The 24676-nt window shown below is 48.1% G+C and overlaps 1 protein-coding gene across 12 annotated transcripts in view; it reads right to left on the bottom strand.

Moving 5' to 3' along the window:
- The window catches only part of BICRA (BRD4 interacting chromatin remodeling complex associated protein), a 79737-nt gene that overhangs the window by 42119 nt on the left and 12942 nt on the right, over window positions 1–24676 (bottom strand). Inside the window, exon 1 of one of the 12 annotated variants that reach the window (XM_082368569.1) lies at window positions 16948–17755. The exons of 9 other annotated variants lie outside the window; for them this stretch is intronic. The gene's annotated coding sequence lies outside the window, so the exon portion shown is untranslated. Of the gene's footprint in view, window positions 1–8732; window positions 10067–11637; window positions 11840–16947; window positions 17756–24676 lie in introns of those variants that run through there. 2 more of the 12 variants (XM_082368567.1, XM_082368571.1) reach the window with 2 other exon arrangements.

Genomic DNA, 24676 nt, shown 5'->3' with positions numbered 1-24676 from the left:
TACCATTTTTACTGCCAGGAGTGTAGAATCAAAAGTATTGTGGCCTCCGCCAGGCGATCAAGTCAACATCAGCCATAATAAGTCAAGTGGATACTATGTACCTTTGATGTGATAAGACGGGAAGGGCACTTTATCTCTGTGGTCTTCCTCCCAAACCCCTAACCCCTTGTCTAATCACGAGAAAGACATCAGACAAATCCCGAGAGAGGCACATTCTCCAAAATCCCCGGCCAGTAGGCCCCCAAAATGTCGAGATCATCAAAAGTAAGGAAAGTCTGAGAAACTGTCACAGCCAAGAGAGGTCTAAGGAGACATGACGACGCAATGTAATGTGGTGTGCTGGGTGGAGTACTGGAACAGAAAAAGGACATTAGGGGGAAACTAAGGAAATCTGAATCAATTCTGGAGTTGGGTGGATAGCAATGTTGGTTTTTGGCTGTGACAAATAACAACCAGGTTCTGTCCCCTCTGTCCCCCTGATTCTGCCCTGGTTCTCCTACAATCTCATCCCCACATGGTGACCAAAGGGATCATGTTAGAACGCAAGTCCGCTCATGTCCCTCCTCTGCTCGGCGCTCTCCCACGGCTCCTGCCTCACTCAGAATCAAAGTCCAAGTTCTTACTGTGACCATCTGCCCCCATCCCACCTCTGTCCTCACCTCTCACCCTCTCCCTCCTTCGCTCCCCTCCACCCACACCAGCCTGCTCCATATTCCTCCGATGCACCAGGCACACACCTGCCTCAGGACCTTTGCACCAGATCGGTGAGGCTCAACCCGATTCCCCACCCCCTCACCCAGCACTTCCACCTCCCTCTCCTGCTTTGCTTTACTTCAAAGCTCTGATTACCATCTCACGTGTGACTCTGATTTATCTTATCTATTGCCTGACTCTGCGGAGGAGGGGGTGAGCCCAGGTTTCGGTCTGTTTTGTTCCCTCTGTGTAAACATGGACTGAATGACAGAGGGGGACCATTCTCAGTGGTCACAGCTGATGCTGAACAGAGTAGGTGTGTGACCAGGTTTGGGGGAGGGTGTGGTGGGCAGGGGCGGACACATCACAGGCTGACCAGGGACCCATCGGGCAGGACTCATAATGGGGGACCGGCCACTGGGATGAGAGCAAGGCCCAGGGGCCCAGAGGGAACCTGTCAGGGGCAGATGGGAGAGGAGGTGAAAGGTCACAGGTGGGGGAGGGGTGAAATTGGGCCTCAGCACAGAAAGCTGCTCAGAGAAGGGGGAACTGAGCAGAGGTGCTGATGGGGCCGATGCCATAGAGAACGTCTCAGAGACAGTCAGACACGGAGAGAGAGAGGAGGTGGGCGCATCTTCCCAGGACAGTGGGGGAATGCTCCACAGGACTTATCCACCCGCCCCACCCTGCACACCAACCCAGGAGGCAAATTAATCCAATCAGTCTACACCAGTGGCTCCTGCCCAAAACGCCAGGAGCCACCCCAATATGGAAGACAATAAAAACTCCAGGCAAGTGTGCAGAATGTGTACAGACACCACCCCGATGAACCCCGTCAGGCTGGTTAGGGACCCTCCACAGGGGCAGGACCCCCAGACAACGCCCGCATCCCCACTGACCTCGTTCACAGGCGCTGTGGAAGAGAACATCTCTCAAGTCCACAGAGCAAGAGTTACAGAGCCAACACCAGCAGCAGGGACTGCCATGATGGCTTTCAACCCTCACTCAGAAAGGAGCGTTCTAGAACATGCGATGGGGGGTACACCTCCGTCAAGAAGGGAGGGGAGCCTACAGATAATTTCTACCTGGCATCACACAGAGCCTGGGGCTACTCTAGTTCCGTCCTTATGAATAATGGGGCAGATGTAGCACATTCTAGAATGTTCACAGCACCCTTGAACTGGAAACAACCCAGATGCCCATCAACAGAAGAATGCATGAATACGCTGCGGTCCAGCACATAACAGAATACTACACAGCAATGAAAAAGGAACAAACTACTGGTATATACAACATGGAATCATCTCACAAACACCATGTTGAGTGAAAGAAAACACCACTGCACGGTTTCATGTAAAAGTACACACCCACTTTTAACTATGGAGTTAGAATCAGGATGGTGGTTCCCTGGGGGTCGGAGGGGTGGGGGGCAGATGGAGGGGCCAGAAAGGGTTGGGGCATCTTTTGGGAGGGGGTCATGTTCTGGGGGTTTTTTTATTTTTTGTTTTTAAATCTGGGAGCCAGTTACATGGGTGTGTCCAATGTGCAAAAAAATTCATCCAACTGGACATTTATGATGTGTGCTCTTTTCTCCATGTTGTAATTCAACAAAAAGTTCCCCCAAAGGGGGAGAAGACAGAAGAATACAAAAGAATAACTGTCACCCTCATCTATTACTGGTAGAAAGTAACATGGTGTGATCACGTGGGAAACAGTCTGGCAGCTCCTCGAAGGGTTAAACAGAGTTACCCTATGACCCAGCAATCCCACTCCTGGGTACATTACCCAGGAAACATGAAAATATGTATGCACTGAAAAACATGTACACAAATGTTCACAGCAGCATTATTCATAATAGCCAAAAGGTAAAAGCAATCCAAATGCCCATTAACTGATGGAGAAACAAAATGTGGTCCATCCACACAATGGAATATTACTCAGCCACGAAAAGGAATGAAGCACTGACGCGTGCTACAGCATGGATGAACAGACAAGCCATCAGGCCAAGTGAAAGAAGCCAGGCACAGAAGACCACATATTATATGATTCTGTTTCTATGAAATGTCCAGAACAGACAAATCCACAGAGACAGAAAGTAGATCAGTGGTTGCCAGGTCTGGGATGGATGGGAGTGGCGGGGGAGGGTGATGGCTCAGGGGCACAGCGTTTATTTTGGGGGTGATGAAAATGTTTTAAATTGAAATGGTGATGGTTACACATCTCTGCGAATGTACCATAAACCAGAGTCGTACATTTTAAATGGGTGAACTGTATGATACGTGAATTGAAGCTCAATAAAGCTGTTTAAACAAAAGTAACTGTGAGAGTGTTAGTTGATCATTGCTAGGCGGAAGACACGTTTTCTACTCTTCTGTATGAACACTCTATTTCAAAATTTAAAAAAAAGAAAACTAGCAAACATGTACTGACCACACCCAGGCACTTGATTATTCCCATTTTACAGAATGAAAATTGAGGCAACACCCCCCTGAGCATGCCCCAGGTCACAAAGTAGGTCTGCCTGGAAGCCGGGCTTTTGGTTGTTCAGTGGCTGGGTCCTCCCGATACCCTGCTTGTTCTAGGGGGCAGAAGCAGGAGAGACTGGTTTTGGAGGGTGGCTGGGACAGACCTTCCAGCCCTCTCCCCTGCACATTTGCTTCAGCAAATGCCTCCTACTGCTTTGCTGAAATCATTCCTTCATTCAATTCAAAAATCAATAAATATTTCCCGAACCCACATTATGCCTGAATTTCTTCAGCAGCCTCCTCAACAGTCTCCCCACCCTTACTCCCAGTCTAGGGATCTGGTTTGACCCTGAGTCACCTCCTGTCCCTCCTCTGCCCTGAATCTGAGCAGGGTTCTTATCTCACTCGGAGTCAAAGCAAAGTCCTCACTGAGGTCCACCAGGCCGCATAGGAACTGGCCCTGTTCCCACTGCCCTCATTCCCTGCCCTCCCTCCTTTTTCCACTCAGCTCCAGCGACATGGGCCTCCCTCAACCTTCCTCTCCCTTGCCTGTCTGTCCAGGGCCACCTGGCAGGGGACTGTTCCCAGTTTCTTTTGGGGGGGGAATGAAAATGTTCAAAAATTGATTGTGGTGATGGTTGTACAATTCTGTGAATATACGAAGAGCCACTGGTGAATTGGAGGGTATGCGAATTACATCCCATAAAGCCATTTAAAGAGAAGTACCAGAGGAGGCATAAGGTGGGAACAGGCGTAGGGTGGGAACAGGCATAAGGTGGGATGCCAGGGTGCTTGCAGAAGAGACAGGGTGCTCTTGAGAGGTATCTGGATTGGGACGTAGGCTGGTGGGGGGAACCACCACAGTGGCACATCAGCTGGGGCCTCAGTTAGCTGCCCGCCACTTGGAAAGCCAGCGGGATCTCTGAAAAGACCCCAGTGTGGTGACTGTGTCAACTTTACAGAACACACCTACTGCAAATAACGAGAATGGACTCACATGTTGCGAGAAAATGTTCACAACACATATATCAGACCAGGACATATATTCAGAATATATAAAGAAATCCTACAATAAGAAGACCAACAACCCAATTTAAAAACGAGTGAAAGGAGACCTACAATGGCGCAGAAGCCAATGAGATATTCGACATCTTTAGTCATGAGGGAAATTTCAATTAAGACCATAATGAGACACCACTACATACCCATTTGAAAATTTAAAAGACTGATAACAGCAAGTGGTGGTGCAGATGTGGAGCAACTGGAACTCTTATGCACGGCTGGGGGTAATGTTAAATGTTCCGGCCACTTTGGAAAATGGCTTGACAGTTTCTAATAAAGTTAAACACATCCTTATCCAACCCAGCCATTCCACGCCTAGGTATTTACCCAAGAGAAAGGATGGCACATGTCACACAATGATTAGTACCCGAATGTTCACAGCAGCTTCATGTGTAATGGCCAAACACTGGAAACAGCCCAAAGGTACACCCACAGCCGAAGGGATAAACAGATCGCAATGTATTGTATCTGCACAATGGAATTACTGCACAGCAACAAAAAGAAACAAACCACTAAGAGGCGCAACATAGATGAACCTCAAAATCACTGTGCTGAGTGGCAGAAGCCAGACACCAAAGAGCACAGGCTGTGTGGTTCTATTTACATCAAACGCTAGAAAATGTTCTGTGCCTTGACTGGGAAGGCGGTTACACAATGGTACGGATTTGTCAAAATGCATCCAATAAGTACCATTAAAATGGATGTATCACTTGGGGGGAGGGATAAATTAGGAATTTGGGATTAACAGATACACACTACTATATATAAAACAGATGCACAAGAAGGACCTACTGTATAGCACAGGGAACTACACTCAATATCTTGTAATAATCTATAATGGAAAAGAACCTGAAAAAGAATATATATATGGGGCTTCCCTGGTGGCGCAGTGGTTAAGAATCCGCCTGCCAATGCAGGGGACACACACAGGTCGAGCCCTGGTCTGGGAAGATCCCACAGGCCACGGAGCAACTAAGCCTGTGTGGCACAACTTCTGAGCCTGTGGTCTAGAGCCCGCGAGGCACAACTACTGAAGCCCGCGCTCCTAGAGCCTGTGCTTCGCAACAAGAGAAGTCACCAAAATGAGAAGCCCGCACGCAGCAACAAAGACCCGATGCAGCCAAAAATAAATAAATAAATAAATAAATGAATAAATAAAAGAATATATATATGTATAACTGAATCACTTTGCTGTACACCTGAAACATGGTAAATCAACTACATTTCAATTTAAAAAATTAAATTAAAAAAAATTTTAAACGGGTGTATCGCGTTAAATATAAATTACACCTTAATGAAGTTCATTACAAAACAAAAACAAAAACAGACTCTAACTCCAGACTGCCTGGTTCAAACTGTGGCTCCACAAGTTACCAGCTGTGAAGTGGGGCAAGTATATTCACTTCCCTGCCTCAGGACCTTTGCACTTGCTGTTCTCAGTCAGGAACACCCTTCCTGCAGATAGCTACGGGGCTTCCCCCTCACCTTCTTTAGGTCTTTGCTCAAATATCACATTTTCCCGGGCTTCCCTGGTGGCGCAGTGGTTGAGAATCTTCTTGCCAATGCAGGGGACACGGGTTCGAGCCCTGGTCTGGGAGGATCCCACATGCCGCGGAGCAACTAGGCCCGTGAGCCACAACTACTGAGCCTGCGCGTCTGGAGCTTGTGCTCCGCAGCAGGAGAGGCCGCGATAGTGAGAGGCCCCGCGCACCGCGATGAAGAGTGGCCCCCGCTTGCCGCAACTAGAGAAGACCCTTGCACAGAAACGAAGACCCAACACAGACAAAAATAAAATAAATAAATAAATAAATAATAAAAATAAAGGAATTCTTTAAAAAAAAAAAAAAGAGTGTTAGATCCCTAGGATCTTTAAAAAAAAAAAAAAAAATCACATTTTCAGCGAGGGCAGGTTAAAATGACCACTCGCACCACCAGCCCTCTCCACCCACTTTCCCTTTTTCTCCACTGCATTCAGTACCTTCTGATGAGTCCTATCATGGGTCTCCCCCACCAGCCAGTCAGTCCCCAGACGGCGGGGATTTTTGTCTTGTTCATGCTATATCCCCCCCTCCTAGAATAGTGCCTGGCACACAATAGGCACTTAGTAAATAACTGCTGAATAAGTGAGCTAAGGGATACATGTTACTCCCATTTTGGGATGTGAATTGCAAAATGCTCAATAAGTATCTAGTAAAGGAAAGAAGGAGAAAGCACAAGGGAAGATGGAAAGAAATGGGCTTCACCACTAACCTCAAGGATCTGAAGCTCAGAGAGGCGAAGGCACTGGCCCCAAGTCACACAGCAAGTAAGGGGTGGAGCGTGGGTCCCCACTGGGCAGGCTGACACCACCAACCACCTACACTGCACGCTGCATGCTGCCCCAGGGAAGGGCATGAGCCCAGACCACCATGAAGCCCAGATTTTATCCCCTGAATGAGAGGCAGCAAGAAGGATTGGCGGTCTCTGTACACAAAGACTACTCAGTCAAGACAGAGAAAGCAGGGGCAGAGAAAACAGGCAGGGAAGAGGGAAGGAGAGTGTCTGGGGGAAAATTAAAGACAAGGCAGTGAAAAACAGTGGTCCCATCCGCCAAGTGGAAACAGAGATGAGAATTTAGATGCACACCCCCACCCCATTTAAAGATGCTCAACATCATTAGCCATTAGAGAAATGCAAGTCAAAACCATAATGGGGGACTTCCCTGGCGGTGCGGTGGTTAAGAATCTGCCTGCCAATGCAGGGGACACGGGTTCGAGCCCTGGTTCGGGAAGATCCCACATGCCGCGGAGCTACTGAGCCCGTGTGCCACAACTACTGAGTCTGCGCTCTAGAGCCCACATGCCACAACTACTGATGCCCACGCACCTAGAGCCCGTGCTCTGCAACAAGAGAAGCCACGGCAATGAGAAGCCTGTGCACCACAACGAAGAGTAGCCCCTGCTCACTGCAACTAGAGAAAGCCCATGCACAGCGACAAAGACCCAATGCAGCCAAAAATAAATTAAAAAATTTTTAAAAAACAAAACATAATGGGATACCACCTCACACCCAGTAGGATGGTTATGTTAGAAAAGAGAAATTGGAATCCTCATGCATTACTGGTGGGAAAGTAAACTGGTGCAGCTGCTGGGGGAGAAAGTCTGGCAGTACCTCAATAACTGAACACAGAGTTATCATTTAACCCAGGAATTCCACTCCTAGGTATAGACCCAAGAGAATTAACATACATCCACACAGAGACTTGTGCACAAATGCCCATACCAGCATATTCACAAGAGACAAAAAAGTGGCAACAACCCAAATGTCTATCAATGGATAAATAAACCTGGTATATTCATATAATAGAATATTAATCAGCCAGAAAAGAGAATGAAGCACTGATCCACGCTACGACATGGACGAACCTTGAAAACATTACACTCAGTGAAAGATGCCAAGTACAAAAGACCACACACGTACTGCATGATTCCATTCATGTGAAATGTCCAGAACAGGCAATCTATAGAAACAGAAAGTAGATTAATGGTGATCAGGGGCTTGTAGCGGGGAAGGAGGGCTGGGGGAAATGAGGAGACTTCTCATGGAAATGGGATTTCTTTTGAGGGTGATGAAAACATTCCAGAATCAGATAACGGTGATGGTTGTACAACCTTGTAAATATACTAAAAACCACTGAACTGTATACTTTCAAAGAGTGAATTTTATGGTATGTGAATCACATCTCCATAAAAAAAAAGTAATTAAAAAAAGCACATCCCTTGATGATACCAAATGACTGTAATTTTTTACTAGGTTTGACAATGTCATTGTGGCTATGTAAGAAAGTGCTTAGTTTTGCTTTTTAAATACACACTTGAGTTTGTAGAATTAAAATGGCAAGAGATCTGGGATTTGCTTTAAAATATTGATACTTCAACAGCAACAAAAAAGACATCGATACAAGCAAGTGTGGCCAGATCTTGATCTATGGAACCTGGGGATAAGTAAGGAGGGTTCATTATGCAGTTCTCTCTAATTTTGTATACAGTTGGAAATTTTCATTAATAAATTTTGTTTTTCTTCTGCACACCCTTTGTCCCAGCAATTCCACCTCTGGGCTTTTAACTTACCCTGTACTCACATTACTCACATTCATGCAAATCAACAGTTGTACACACGGTACCTCACTGTAGTCTTGTTTGTGGTACTAGAACTAACCTAAGTGTCCAGCAGATGGGGACTGGTTCAGCAAGTTAGGGCCCTCCAATGGAATAAATACCGTGCAGCTGAGAAAGACACAGAACTTGACAAGTTAGAACCTCCAGGATATATCATTAAAAGCTAAAGGCAAAGGGCAGAACAGTGTTAGAATAACTTGTCATTAGTGCCTTAAAAAATGGGGGGGTGGGGCGTGACGAGAGAGGGAGGGAGGGAAGGAGGGAGAAGGAGAGAGAGAGAGAGAGAGAGGGAGAGATGCTTACACATGCACAGAATGTCTGTTTGAAAAGAGGCCCCCAAACTATAACCATTTACCTCTGGGAAGAGGATGTGGGTACAGATAGCTGGGTGTTGGGAGAGGGAGGGAGACTTTTCACTAGAAATCTCTGATATTATTCGAGTTTTCTACTGAGTTTTCTACTTGCGCACGTTGTTCCTATTTAAAAAAAGAAAAAAAAATTTTTTTAAGCCCCAAAGGAAAGCTGTTTCCTACATGTGGCCCTGTCCCCACACACGTCCCCTGGGGCCAGATTAGAAGGATCAGGTTCCTCCTCTGTTCCCTCGCAGGGGTGGGAGGCCAGGCAGGGCTGAGGCTTCCCTGCTGGGAGAGCAGAACCGCCCTGTGGGACTGCCCAGGGCTCCCTGGAAATGATTTCCAGACTCCTGAGCCCTTGGCTGAGGCTGGGGGAGGGGGAGATAACAACACAGGAAGAACAGGAAGACTAGGAAGAGAAAGGAAAAGAGGAAGGGGAGGAGGGGGAGGGAGAGAGGGACAGGGAAACCTGTGTACCTGTAAGCACACAAAGGAAGAACAGGCCTGGGCAGGGGGTGGCTGGAAATGCCATCTTCCACCTCGACTGAAGAAACAGCCACCAAGTAGCTTTATTCATAGTTGACAAAAAGTGGAAACAACCCAAATGTCCACCAACTGACAAGTGGATAAACCAGACGTGGTACATTTGTACAACGGAATATTATTCAGCCATAAAAAAGGAATGAAGCACTGACCCATGCTACAACGTGGATGAACCTTGGAAACAATACATGAAATGAAAGCAGCCAGACACAAAAGACCACATCTTGCACGATTCCATTTGTACGAATGTTCAGAAAAGGCAAATCCCCAAAGACAAAGTAGATTAATGGTTGCCAGGGATTAGGGAAAAATATACAGGGTTTCCTTTTGGGTGATGAAATTGTTCTAGAACTAGATTGTGAGGATGGTTGCACAACTCTGTAAAGGTACTAAAACCCACTGAATTGTACGCTTAAAGGGGAAAAATTAATGGTATGCAAATATCTCAATGTTTAAAAAGAAAAAAAAAAAAAGGAATGAAGCTCTGGCACACGCTACAACATGGATGAACCTTGAAAACACACTGCATGAAAGCCAGACCCAAAAGGCCACATAGTGTAGGGTTCTATTTATAGAAAATGTCCAGAATAGGCAAATTCATGAGACAGAAAGCAGGTTAGGGGTTGCCAGGGGCTGGATGGAAGGGGGAATGGGGAGCAACTGTTAAAGATATGGGGTTTCCATTTGGGGGGGATGAAAATGTTCCAGAACTAGATTGTGGGGATGGCTGCACAACTCTGGGAATGTACCAGAAAACCATTGAACTGTATGCTTTAAATGGGGGAATTTTATGGTATGTGAATTATATCTCAATAAAGCTGCTCAAAATTTTAAGCAAGGAAAAAGGGAAGGAAGGGAGGAAGGGAGGGAGGAAGGGAGGAAGGGAGGGAGGGAGGGAGGGAGAGAGGGAGAGAGGGAGGGAGAGAGGGAGGGAGGGAGGGAGAGAGGGAGGGAGGGAGGGAGAGCGGGAGGGAGGGAGGAACGAACTGGTCACATGGCCCATCCCCACCCCCACCCCACCCCCGGACCGTGACTCCCAACCTGCACTTACCAGGCTGCACATCCTCCCAGAACATGTTCCCTCAGCACGGCGCCCCCCACCCCGCCAAACGCACGGGGCAGCGCCCGGACCCCCACCTCCAGTCCTGGCTGAATTTCCTGGGTGGCCTACATGACCCAGGTGGAACACCCCCAGCGCGTCCCTGGGTCACTTCCCTCTGTACCCACTACTGGCCCTGGGATGGGGGCGCCACGTGTGAGAGGTGAGATGAAGCTTTAGCCTCTCATTCCATCCACCACACCCCGCCCCCCAAACCCACCAAAGCCAAAAATGGGCAAGAAAACACAGAAACCACAAAGGCATGTGAAATGTGCTGGGTTTGTAGAATTTTCTAAGTGTGTAAAGTGCTAATTTCGGAGGCAGAAATACCTTTATACTTCAAAACACAAAACCAAGCAAACAAAGAAACCTTTAGACTTCAACAAAAAGTGAAAACACATACACACAGAGCAAATCAGGCCAGAGGGACCTGAGGGAACCCCCCTCTGCCCCGCCACGCTCTGCAGTGCCTTGGGAGGTTAAGTTGGTTATAAGAGGTGAGATTTAGGACTGTTATTTCAGCAGGGGGGACAGAAAAACCCACAGTTCCTAAGCGATTCTTTTATGAAGTAATAATCTATAGACATGTGTTCTCACGTCAAGCAACCAAGCTATTGATTCCACAGAATTCCTGGGAACAGCTTTCCCAGCTCGGTTCTCTCCCTCCCACCCGACCCCCACCCAGACCCTCTCTTACAACACCCTGCGGACAATTCACCTTCCCCAAATGCTGATGAGAGGAAGCTGCTTTCCCACTGGGCAGGGAGAAAAAAAACACAAAACCAAGACATTTGCATTCATTCACTCAACAAATATTCAGTGAACACCTACTATGCCCCAGGCCCTGGGAGACCCCTCATAGAGCTAAATTCTCGTGGAAGAAGCAAACCATCAATTGGTAAACAAAGTCATCTACGACGTGATATTGGCTAGTGGCAAGTGGCCAGGAGGAGCTCAAAAGGCAGGATAAGGGAATGATGGGGAAGGGGAGGCTTTAGTTTTAAAACAGGGTGGTCAATACATGTGACACTGAAGCAGAGACTGAAATGAAGGGAGCCATGCAAATAGAGGGGGGGAAAAGCATCCCAGGCTGAGGGAACAGTGAGTGCAAAGGCCCTAAGGCAGGAATGTGCCTGATAGGCACCAAGAACAACTAGATCATTGTGAGGTGGGTGGAGGGCACTGGAAAGGATGTCAGAGAAGTAGCTGGGGGGGTGGGGCAGTAAGCATGGGAAGCGAGTAGATTTTGTTCTAAGTGTTCTAACCTTCCAGAATTGCCCCAATGCCTCCAACGCGCTTCTGGAACTGGGCTTGGGACACATGGGGAATTGAGGTGGTACTCTCTCAGGAGTGTAGAAGTTGCCCATACGGTTCCTCACATTTCTACTTTCATTTTCAGCGCTTTTCAAATTGTGAGTTGGAATATTTGAGCAGTGATGAAATCAGTATAGTGAGTCTCAACCATCACTGAACAAATGAAGGAAAAAGAACAGAGTAAAATTGAAAAAACATATTGAATGACTCAAAGGTGGTTCAGCTAAGTGTTCCACAAAACTTTGTTTCAGGTGTGTGTGTGTGTGTGTGTATCCCTCCTGGATCATGGTGTGAAATATATGTCTTATCAGAGACTGCAGGTCCAAAGGTCAGGAAAACAGCTAATCCAGATGCCCCCTCCCATAGATCTGAGACCTTCCCACTCATTCCACTGGCCACCCGGGCATCTACAAATACACACCCACTATGGTGAAGACTGCTGTATGTTTCCCCCAACCATTTTCTTTCCCTGGACTACATTTCCCAGCATCCCTTGTAGCTGGGTGTGGTCACACGACTGAATTCTGGCCAACAGAACGTAGGTGGAAGGAAGTGACATTCGTACTTTCCAGGCCCGGCACAAAAGACATCCCTCCACACTTCTTCACCTACAGTGGACTCCACAGACTTAGGGGAGGGCAAAGCCACTCTAGGGAAGGAGTCTGGTTCTCTCAATGAGTTCACATGAGGCTGCCCCACCAGAAGCACCCCCACTGGTCTATAACATGTGTGAGAAAAATGCTTTGAAGCCACTTAGTACACTGAAGCCACTGAGAATAAAGGGCTTATTTGTTACAGCAGCTAGCATGACCTGTGTGCTAACTTACACACCCTCCAAATGAAGGTTGGTTAACTCAGCAGCCTGTTGAACGAAGAATCTTTTGCTGAAGTTCCAGAGAGGAGAGGAGAGGAAACTGAGTCTCTGGACGCCTCACAGTACAACAGGTGTGCCCAACTCAGAAAAGCCTAGTGAAGCATCAGGGCCACGTTCAAGGCCAGAGATTTACGCATCCACAAAATGCGTTCTAAGCCACGTCAAGTTCATATTTTGAAAAGAAACATAAGCTCCATGGGAATTCCCTGGCGGTCCAGTGGTTAGGACTCAGCACTTTCACTGCCTGGGGGCCCAGGTTCAATCCCTGGTCGGGGAACTAAAATCCCGCAAGCTGCGTGGCGTGGTCAAAAAAAAAAAAAAAAAGAAAAGAAAAGAAACATAAGCTCCATGATGAAGGGGCCAAGTTGCATCTCGAGCCCAAGACCACACCAATAACAAAGCCCTCATTTAGAAATCGCCATTACCATAAATGGGGTACCGGGCTTCCATGACAACCATGCACGGTGGGTACCTCTATCCTTACCTTACCGATGAGGAAAGCTGAAGCCTACAGCTAACCGGACGACAGGAACTGCGGTTCACCACAGGCCACCACAGTGCTTAATTCTACATGACCCTGGAGGTGGGGGCCTGGAATAGATCAATGAGGGTGAGGACGCTGCCTGCCTCATCTACCACAGTGCCCAGCACATGGCAGGAATGCAGGAAATGTGTATGTTCATGTTGCATTCATGAACAAACAGCTGCTCTTCTCCCTTTTTACAGATGAGGCAATGAGGCCCAGAGAGGGCAAGTCACTGACTCAAGGTTACCCAGCAAATGAGGGAACCACATTTCAGGTAAAGTTCAGACTCCCACCCCCCACAAAGCACTCACTGTGTCTCTTCTGCCAGCCTGTTCCCTAGTGTCCCTCACACTAACCCAGGGCCTGATCACACCAGCTTTTAAGCCTCAGGGCCCTTTTTCTGCTCTTCCCAACTTCCTCTCCTCTCCCCGAATAACACACTTTCTTTTGGCTCATTCGCATCCTCCCGGGTTCCTCATTCACGAAATATTCATCCATTCAGCAATTAAGGCTTGGGATATGTGCTGCGTGCCAGGCTCTGTTCTAGAAGCTGGAGGGATGGCTGTGAACAAAACAAGAGATCCCTGTTCACGTGGAGCTTAGATTTTTGAGGAGGGTCAGGAGGGAAATAAAGAAAGAACAATATAACAGATTATACTAAGTATTTACAAATATTTAATTTACATGTATTTAGCTTTTATTTATTGAATAAATATTTAATAGATATTAGAATATATATGTCATGTATAGAATTATTTATCAATATTTAAAATACAAATGTTATAAAAGATTATGACATGTAAAATCAATATAAATGTAAAATAAATATTATGTCAGAAGTTGCTAAGTGCTGTGGAGGAAAAGCAATGAAAAAGACGGACAAGGTATTTGTAATTTTAACTAGAGAAATAAAGGCAGGCTTGATTGAGGAGGGGGAGGGAGGGAATCACAGAGCAAAGGAGTAGCAACCGCAAAGGCCCTGAGGTGGATGTGTGTCTGAGTCAAGGAAGGAGGCCAGAGAGGCTGAAGCGGAGTGAGTAAGGGGGAGAGTAGTTAGTGGGACATGAGGTTAGATAGATAGATAGAAAGCCAGGGGTCAGATCATGAACTAAAAATAATATCAGCTAAAAGGCAGAAACAACCCACGTGCCCATCACCTGAGGGATGTAGAAACAAAATGCGGTAGAGCCACTCACTGGAGTATTATTCAGTCTTGGAAAGGAATGAAATTCTGATACATGCTACATTATCGATGAACCTTGGCAACATTATGCTAAGTGAAATAACTCAGACTCAAAAGGACAAATATGGTATGATTCCATTTCAATGAGACCATACGGGACCTCCCTGGCGGTCCAGTGGATAAGACTCTCTGCGCTTCCACTGCAGGGGGCACGGGTTCCATCCCTGGTCGGGGAGCTAAGATCCCACATGCCGCAGGGCGCAGTCAAAAGATAAAAAAATAAAATAAAATAAAAATTTTTTTTAAACGAGGGGCATAAAATAGGCAAATTCATGGAAACAGAAAGTAGATGAGAGGTTACGAGGGGCTGGTGGGAGGGGAGAATGGGGAGTTATTGTTTAATGGGTACTGAGTTTCTGTTTGGAATGATGAAAAAGTTCTGGAAATGGATACAGGTGATGGTTGCACAACACCAAAGAGGTACTTAGTGCCACTGAACTGGACACTTAAAAATGGTGAAAATGGTAAATTTTATGGTATGCACATTTTCCACAATTAAAAAGCAATAACAGCTAACGTGTTGCATTAGATGTATCAGGCACTGTCCTCAAAGCTTTGCGTATGTTCATTCATTCACCCCTCCGACAACCCAATAGGGGAGGTGCCTTCTAAACCAGTGCTGCCCCCCAGAAAGGCGATGCAAGCCACATATGTCATTCTAAATTTTCGAGTGGAAAGAAGAGGTGAATTTAACATATGCTAATTTCAAGAATACATTTTAAGTAATATGATATATACAACCATGATCATTTCAACGTGTCATCAATATAAAAATAGTATTAATGGGGAGCTGACTGTTTTCCCCCTTCCTTCAAAGTCTTTGAAATCCAGCGTGGTTTTTTTTTTTTTTTGACACTCACAGCTACCCAGTGGTTAGTGCACTGGTGAGCGGAGTTCTTGGGCTTTTACTCTGAGCTACGGGAGCGCGGGAGGGCGGAGAAGGGCCGTGAGCTGACTCAGGTTACAACAGGGTCCGGTTGGCTGAGTGAGGGAAATAGCCGGTGCGGGGCAGGGGATGGAGGGAGCCCCGGGAGGAGGAGACTGAGATGGTCCAGGCGGGAGGTGATGGTGGCTGGACAGGGGTGGGCGCAGCGGGGGTGGGGAGACAGGCCAGACGGTGGAGATCTTCCACAGGCAGAGCTCACAGGCTACGCTGCTGGACTGACGGGGTGCAGAAGACAGGAGGAAAAGGGGCATCCGCACAACAATGTGACTAAAAAGGGCCTAAGATGGTAAGTTTTATGTCACGCGTTGTTTATCACAATAAGAAAAATTAAAATGGGGAGTTCCCTGGTGGTCCAGTGGTTAGGACTCGGCGTTTTCACTGCTGCAGCCTGGGTCTGATCCCAGGTTGGGGAACTAAGATCCCACAAGCCGAGCAGCAGCCATAAATAAATAAATAAATAAATAAATAAAATTTAAAAAGAGTCAAGGATGATGCCAAAGTACCTGACCCAGGCCACTGGGAGGATGGACCGAGATGGTGACGAAATGGAGGGGGCAGGCTTTACTTTTGTTTGTTTGTTTGCGGGGTGGGGGTGAGGGGTCCGACGTGTTAAGTTTGAGGTGCCTCTGAGACAACCCAGTGGAGGGCTCGGCAGAGCGGGACGGGCTGGAGACAAAAGTGAATAAAATCTGCCCTTAATTCCTCTGCTGCCCGTTTCCAGGGCCTGGCTTCTCTCCTGGTTCCCTTGACACCGTGTCCAGCCGTGCAAGGAGCATGCTATCACAGGGCAGGCCCCAGTCTGGCCCATCATCACGTTCCCCCTTCCTCCCTCATCACCAGTCGCGGCCCAGCACAGCCTCCAGGCTCCCAGCTTTCGGGGAACAGGCTTCCAGAAGCCTCCCTGCCCACTCCTACCACCCACCCGGCTTCCTCCCCTTTGGAGCCCATCAGGGCTCGATGTGTCTGCTCATTCTGCATCGTCTGGAGCGCAGAATCTGAAGAGTAAACACCATCCAGCGTCGCCAAACAGTACAGGCAACATGCACCCTGCGGGGTGGGCAAGCTCGAGACACAATACATATTCTAAGAGGTCCAAGAGCCTTTATTCAAAACCTTTGAGGGGAGATGCTTTCCGAAAAGCAGATTCTTTTTCAGACTCTGCCAGGTGCTGGGACACGCACCTGTCTACGACGGAACACCCATGACCAGCTCGGAGACGCCACCCAGTAATCAAACACTAATATTTCTGCAGCCAAATGTATGAATATTCCCATGACGAGCAAAGACAGACTACAAATAGCTTGGCTTCGGGTCAGGTCCTGCTGCCTGTTGAGTCACTGCGGGCGAGCTGCCGTTATCATTACTGATGGAGGTGGTGTTACTGTGATAGCGCGCCTTGCTCGCTGGTTGATCTAAGAAGGGAAGAGTCTTTGTGCTAAGCCCAAGGCTCCCCCAAGGCCTGGAAGCAGGGAGCCCCTGAGCTCAGGTCAGACAAACCTGGCTTCAAATCCCTGCTCTGCAATTTCCTGACCCCGAGCAACCGACCTCATTTCTCCAGGGGGTCTCAGTCCTGGGGGCGGGTGGGTCTGGAAGGATCTGGCTGTTGCCTATAAGCCTTAAATCAACAACAATGACAACAACAACAGCAGCAATAATAATAATAGTGGCTAACCTTGATGGAACCCTCCTCTGGTCCAGGAGGGCCCTGAGCTCCGTGTGGCCACCATCTCACTGCCTGACCCTCATCGCTCTCCTGAGAAGCAGCTTCTACTCTTATTTATCCTCTTCTAACAGAGGCCTGGCGCAGCTGGCCTGAAGAAGGAGACAGCTGGGGCTCCGAGTCCAAGTCTATCTGCCACAGGGCCTAAACGTGTCCAAAGAATGGATCACGCCTGTCCCTAGGTCAGGCCGACCCGTTCCGGTTGCTGATCCCCTCCCAACAGGGATAAGTCAGTCAAACAACAACCCGTGTGCTGTCTGCTTCCTGCTGAACGCTCCCAAACAAGCCCCAAGGGGGAGGTACTATTCTTTGACTCCTTAGCTGTACCTCGGCACGTCCCACGTGGATGGGCAGCCCACACGTGCAGTCTCCAGGCCAATACAGTCCACGTCTTGGTCCAGCCAGAGCTCACACCAGGGCTGTGCCAGGCCTCCTTCTGCCACCTAGAATAGCCTCTGGCCTCTCCTTTTTTGGTTCCTCTGAAAGCTTCATCTTCCTTTGAGCTCAGAGGCCGCTCCAGAGACTGCCCTGTGTTTCCAGGACCAAGAGTTATTTAAGTAGCAGGACTTGGGCTGATTCTCGCCAGCATCTCTAGGGCCTGGCCTGGCACCAAGCAGCCACTCAGTAAATTCTGGCTGCTGTTTGCAAGGGATGAGAACAGTGAGGCCTTTCTGGAATGCCATTTGCCAGGGCCTCCTCAAACCTTAGCACACGCTTCCCTTTGCCTTAGCAAGTCCTCTTCCAGGAATCTGGCCAGCAGAAACGCTCTTGCACAAGCAACTGCAGGTGTGGATACAAAAATGTCAGGTCAGGTCACTCCCCTGCTCAAAAGCCTGCCATGGCTCCCATCTCACTCAGGATCAGAGCCCAGGTCCCGGTCAAAGACGCAGAATGGAAACTCTAGGGTAATAAAGAGGTAGCATGAATCAGCTCTTAATGGAGATAAGATGGAAGGCCAAATTACTCAATTAATCTAAAGGAGGCAGGAAACGAGAGAATAAGGAACAAAGAACACCAGAGATAAACCAAAAATGAATAGTAAGATAGAGGATTTCAACGCAGCCACATCAGTAATGAGGGCAAATACGAACGGTCTAACCCTGCACCGTCCACTCAGAGAGGCCTCATGTGACTGCCCAGCCCTGGGAACAGAGTTAGTCCAACAAGATGTTCTGAGTGGAAAATACACACTGGATTTCAAAAAGTCAGTGAGGGGCGGAAGGGGGGGAAACACTCTACAACACGTGTTGGCGAGGATGTGGAGAAATCGGAACGCTTGTGCGTTACTGGTGGGAATGTGAAATGGTGCAGCCACCGTGGACAACAGTGATTCCTCAAAAAGTTAAAAAGAGAATTACCAGATGACCAAGCGACTCCACTCCTAGGTATATATCCGAAAGCACTGAAGGCAGACTCAGATGCTTGTATGCCGATGTTTATGGCAGCGCTATTCGCAATATCCAAAAGGTGGAAATAACCCAAGTGTCTGTCTATTATTGGATGGATAAACACAGTGTGGTCTATTCAGACAATGGAATAGTATTCGGCCTTAAAAAGGAAGGAAATTCTGATAGATGCTACGATGTGATGACTATCCTTGAAGACATTATGGTAAGTGAAATAAGCTAGACACAGAAGGATAAATACTGTATGATTCCACTTATATGAGGAAGAAGTGGTCAAATTCACAGAGAAAGAAAGTAGAATGGAGGTTACCAGTAGGTGGTGGGAGAGGGGGATGGGGAATGATTGTTTAAGGGGCACAGAGTTTCTGTTTGGAAGGATGAACAAGTTCTGGAAATGGATAGCGGTGATGGTTACACAACATTGCAAATATACTCAATGCCACTGAATTGTGCACTTAAAAATGGTAAAAATGGGAGATTTTTATGTCACGTGCATTTTACCACAATAAAAAAGACTGTAAAATATCTCATTAGTGACTTCTAGATTGATTACATGTTGAAATAATAGTATTCTGTATAGAACAGGTTGCATAAAATATATTCACATTAATTTTCCCTATTTCTTTCTCCTGTGGCTACTAGAAAATTATAAGTAACGTATAAGTGGCTAGGATTTTCTTACTGGACGGCACTGGTCTCAACATTCCAGTCATCAAAAGGATATAGACTATTTGCTGTCTGCAAGAGACACACTTTAAATGTAAGCACACTTTAAATGTAAAGACATATATAGGCTCACAGTAAAAATTGGAACCAAAAAAAAAAAAATCCATAGAGTAGAGGTTAAATAAATTATGGAATACTACTTCTCCTTTAGTTTGCTAAAAGAATGGGTTCTGGGGGGAGGGGTGAGGGACGGACGAATTGGGAGTTTGGGATTAGCAGATGCAAACTATTATATACAGAATGGATAAACAACAAGGTCCTGGGACTTCCCCGGCGGTCCAGTGGTTAAGACTCTGCACTTCCAGTGCAGGGGATGTGGGTTTGATCCCTGGTCGGGGAACTAATATCCCACATGCTGCACAGTGCAGCCAAAAAAAAAAAAAAAAACTTAAAAAACAAACAAACAAAAACAACAACAACAAAAAAAACAAGGTCCTGGGGACTTCCTTAGTGGTCCAGTGGTTAAGAATCTGCCTTCCAATGCAGAGGACGTGGGTTCGATCCCTGGTCAGGGAGCTAGGATCCCACATGCCTTGGGGCAACTAAGCCCGCACACCACACCTAAGCCCGCACGCCGCAACTACTGAGCCCACGTGCTCTGGGGCCCGCGCGTGCCACAACTGGAGAGAAGCCCATGCACCGCAGTGAAGATCCCATGTGCCACAACTAAGACCCGACACAGCCAAAAATAAATAAATCAATTAATTAAATAAATATTTTTAAAAAACAAGGTCCTACTGTATAGCACAGGAAACTGTACTCAATGTTCTGTAATAAACCATAATGGAAAAGACTATGAAAAATAATGTAAAAATATCCGTATAACTGAATCACTTTGCTGTACAGCAGAAATTAACACAACATTGTAAATCAACTATACTTCAATTAAAAAAAAAAAAGAGTGGAGTTCTAGATTGCTGCCATGGAAATAATTCTAAGACATTTGTTCAAGTTAAAAAGCAAGGTGTAGAATAATTCATGTGGTACGTGTGATCAAGAAGAAAAAAATGTATGCACAGAAGAGAGGGGTAGAAAGAACGCATCCAAACTCCTCACAGAGGGCTCCTCTGGAGAGGGCAGGACAAGGGGACAGTTTCATAGTGTTATATATGACTTTTTTCCGTGTCTAATTAATTCATACAGATCTGCCCTCAAATTGGCAAACCTCAAAGAGTTAAGGAATCTGATCTTAGCCTCTGGCATCCAGCGCAGGGCCCTTGAAGCAACTCGGAAATCATCCGGAAACCACTCTACCCCTTGCTACTCAAAGGAGGGGCCTCAGGGTCCCCTGGGAGCCTGCTAGAAATGCAGAGTCTCAGGCCCACCACAGACCCGCTGAATCAGACCTCGCATTTGAACAGGCTCCCCAAGGGATTCGTGTGCACGTTCAAGTTTGAGAAACTGTTGACCTGCAACACAGCCCAATCTGTCTGCACAGATTTAGTAGGTACAGACTAAAGGCCGGTCAGTGATAATAATAGCAACCACCGTGACAGTAACAGCAACCAGCACTTACAACGGGCTTATTAAGTGCCAGGTGGTACCTTATCTCAATGAAACTCCACAGACATCCCACCATGTCGCAGATCATCTCGATCTACAACCCCATATCTGCAATTCCAACCTCCAAAAATCTCTAAAAACCATCCCCTTTTTTTCCCCTTTACTCATTGTGGGGCAAAAGCTAACCTGCAATGACCATCCTTATGTATCCTCCTTAGTGTAAAACAGCCACAGATATATTAGCAGCAGGAATAGTATTTGCTGCAGAAATCTTTAGCCTATTTGGGGAAGGGGAGCTGCCCTGCCTGGCTGAGGGCTGTTCCACCTCATCCAGCCTGCGCTGTGGTCTGAAATATTCTGAATGTTGACACACCTTGGAAGCCAGTTACTGCCGTAAATTTGCAGCACATCTGTTGACATGTGACATCATCTATGAAACCTCCGAGAGGAAGGCACCAGGCCCCCCCTCGCTGATGGGGAAACTGAGGCTGCGAGAGGTGGTGGGCCCCTGCTCCAAGTCCCGCAGCTGCCTCCAGGCCAGATCGGCCTCCGGGGTCCTGACCCCTTCCTTGCAGGTCTCCCCGTCAGTCACCCACCCGGGCTCGCTCACAAACTCACAAACACATCTGAGGAAGCCGGAGGGCGCCACGGTTATGTTAATGAAGACACCACAGAGGGTAAAAAGGGAAAGAGGAGGGTGGGACGGCACCCTGCTGAGGCGGGGCCTCCACTGGCTAAGCTGAGACCCAAGCTGGATCCCAGGGCAAAAAGCAGAGTGGAGGGGGGCGGGGCAAAGGCAGCTTCCCGACTGTGGGCTTTCAGTCCTGGTCCCTGTAACAAGCAAACAGTGAGGCTTTATGGCGAAAAGCCTGGGCTTTGGGGCCAGACTGCACCCCCCGGGGTGGGGTGGGGGATCCCCAGTTTACCCTTTAGCAGATGTGTGACTCTGGGCAAGTCACTTAACTGCCCAGTGCCTCAGTTTCCTCATCTGTAAAATGGGGATGCTCACTGCACCTACCTCCTAAGGTCCTAACGTGAGTAACTGAGTCAGGACTTGTGAGGGCCCCAGACTGGTGCCCATGGCCGCATGGGCTGTTATTATTATTGTTGCTATGGTCATGAGCTGTGGAAAGCTCCTAACTGGATCCACAACACCCCTGAAATCCTCCGCCAAAGGTTGGGATGTAGAGTCAAGCGTGTGTTTCTCTGGGGGAAAGGTCAGAGGCCTCCGAGCAGGTTCCCCAAAGGACCTGAGCCCTCCTTCCCCCACACTAAGGACCACCTCGTGCTCTTAAGACCTTGCCCTGGAAGAGATAAAAGGCGGCTGCCTCTCCCAGCTGGGGCAGGACGGCCAAAGCTCTCGCCCTCCCAACAGCTGGCAATACCACCGGCCTCCCCCTCTCCTGCCCCCCGCCTCTTGACACCCCCTCCTGTCTCCAAGCAGGTTTGCACTGGCCTCCTGAACTCTTTCCCAACTGCACAAACATCTTTCTTCTGCCTTCACACCCCTCTCTTCCTCACCTCCTGACCTGTAAGGAAACTTCACTCTTGAGCCCAACCCAGCACACCCCCTCCTCCCTCTTCTTCTAGAATCTTCCTTCGCTCCTTTCCTTTTCTCTAAGCCTGCTCAGATCCTAAAAATCTCTAAGCCTGGTCCCTCATTCATGCAGTGAATACTGAGCCTGGACGCATTCCCAGTCAGGTCCGGGGGATGAATCCTCACACAGAAATAAACTGCGTGACATGGAGGAAGTTGGACAGGGTCGTCAAGGAAGGCTTCCCAGAGGAGGCGGTACTTAAGCAGAGGCCTGCAGGACAGGACGAGGAGCCCAGAGACAGGAAGGAGTGGGAGAAGATCACGGCAAGCAGAGGCAAGGGCAAAGGTGGGGAGGCAGGAACAAGCTGGGTGCGGGAAGAAAGCAAGGTGAAAGGGCAGGAGATGAGGTCAGGGAGATAAGCCCAGGCCAGACTCATGGGGCTCTGTGGGGGGAGGTGAGGGTTAGACTTTCACCTGAGGGCACTCGGGAGCCATAAAGGGTAGCAAGATTTTTTTTTCCATCTCTGGCTGCAAGAGCTCCATCTGCCTGCCCGCCTTCCGTCCATCCATCCATCCATGAAGCCATCCTTCTCTCATGACTCCTCACCATATTCCAGTCTGGCTTCCGCCCCTACAAACCCATCAAACCCAGGAAATCTTTGCTTCCAGAACAGCCGCATCCAACCCCGGAAGCCTGTCCTCAAGTCCGTGGAAGTTAAGCCTTTCTAAAAACTCTCCCACTTTGTTCCTGAGATGCTCATTGTGCCTAATCCTGCCCCTCCTCCCTCTTTCTCTGTTTTGGCCAAAGAAGCTCCTACCCCTCCCTACACGTGGGTGGCCGCCTAAGTTGATTCTCCACCCTCTCCTGTCCTCTCCCTGGGGAATCATCCCCATCCCTGGGACTTCAGCGATCACTCCGTGTCACCGTCTCTCACTCGTGATGCCTCCAGTTCATTCATTCATTCCGTCTGCACCTCACCACCAGCCGAGAGGGTGCTGGAGCTTTACTCTCTGGGGTTTGTGTTCCCCAAACTACAGACACCACTACAGCATCTCAAGAAAGGGCACCTGCATCCACTCAGTCGCTCAGGCCAGTGACTTTGGATCATCCTGGCCTCCCTCCTTCTCTTACCTCCCATCAACAAAACCAAAGCACCCCAGATCTCAGCCCCAGTGTCCTGGGCCCTCTTTCCCCGTGAAGCTTCAACTGGCCTTTGTGCAAAGCATCCCAGGTTTCTCTCTGCTGGAAATGGCGTGGAGCCCAAAGCCTGCCCCCAGAAGCCCTCTCCTCCAGGAAGCCTGCCCTGATGCACCAACATACCCCAGAAGCAATGCCTCCTCCTGGCCTCCACCAGCCCAGCTGACACTCCTGAGACAACTGATCTCACCTTGCAGGGAGAATGGGTGTGTTTTGGGCTTACCCCCCTCCCCTGTCCCGAGTGCAGAGCTCTGAGGCCCGGCACAAGGGAGGCCTGCTATGTGGGTCTGAATTAACCAGTACGATGCGCCTGGATTCAAATCCCTGCTCTGCCAGCAGCTAGCTGTGTAACCTTGGACAAGGCACTTCACCTCTCGCTGTAACAGGGAGAGGAAGGCAACCCGGGGGTCTGGCCCTGGGGAAACTTCTAAGCAAACCATGATAACTGCACCGCACGGAGTCCCACAGCCAGGAGAAGCAACAGACAAATGGCCAAGTAACAACACAGGAGGCCTGAAAGCGGGTGCTGGGTGAAAAAGACTCAGAAGGAGAAATACAGCAGGATCCTCTGTAGAAAGCCAAAATCCACCACACCAAGCAAACAATTTGCCAGGGCACAGAACAATTTGCCAGGGCACTGGGCCAGGGAAGGGAATGGGAATACAAGGGAATTTTATACAGATATATATATATATATATATATGCACTTGCATATATGTGTATATAATATATACATTTACTATATGCCTATTATACTGCTAAGTTTAAATTTACCACTAACTTATTACATAAAGTATAATAATATATAACATATATTAATGTATGTGTGTGGGTATATATATTTTACTGTTCATTTGCTTAAAGCAGACTTCTGTTAGGAACTCCCTTAAATAAATCTCCCTGTTCTGCTACAGAGTCTGGCCGGGGGCTCTTCAGGCCCAGAAGTTGGCTCAGCGTCCCCTGTGACCAATGCAGACACGGCTCCCTGCCCCTTAAAGGTCGCAAAGAAAAAATAGGACTGCGGAAGGGGGACGGGCTCGGGGAGGGGTAAGGGCCGGGCAGATGTCAGGGAATTCTGCTGGGCCAGCTAAGGAGACAGAAATCCGACAAAGAAAAACAACTCCTCACGAAACAGCTTTGAGACTTTAGGTGGCAAAGCACGGGCAGCCCGGAAGGGCCGCAGAAACCAGAAGGCAAAGACGGAGCAGAAGTTTCCCAGACATTTTTATCAACTTCGAGACCTGAGTCTTTCCCCATTTTAGCATCTCGGTAAAAGGAGGCGTAACTTACAGCCAATGGCTTGTGTGAACA

The sequence above is a fragment of the Balaenoptera borealis genome, assembly GCF_965194805.1.
Source record: "Balaenoptera borealis genome assembly, chromosome: 19".
NCBI classification, from domain to species: Eukaryota; Metazoa; Chordata; class Mammalia; order Artiodactyla; family Balaenopteridae; genus Balaenoptera; species Balaenoptera borealis.
Note: the sequence above shows the minus strand (reverse complement) of the source record. Positions and strands in the feature narration are given on the sequence as shown.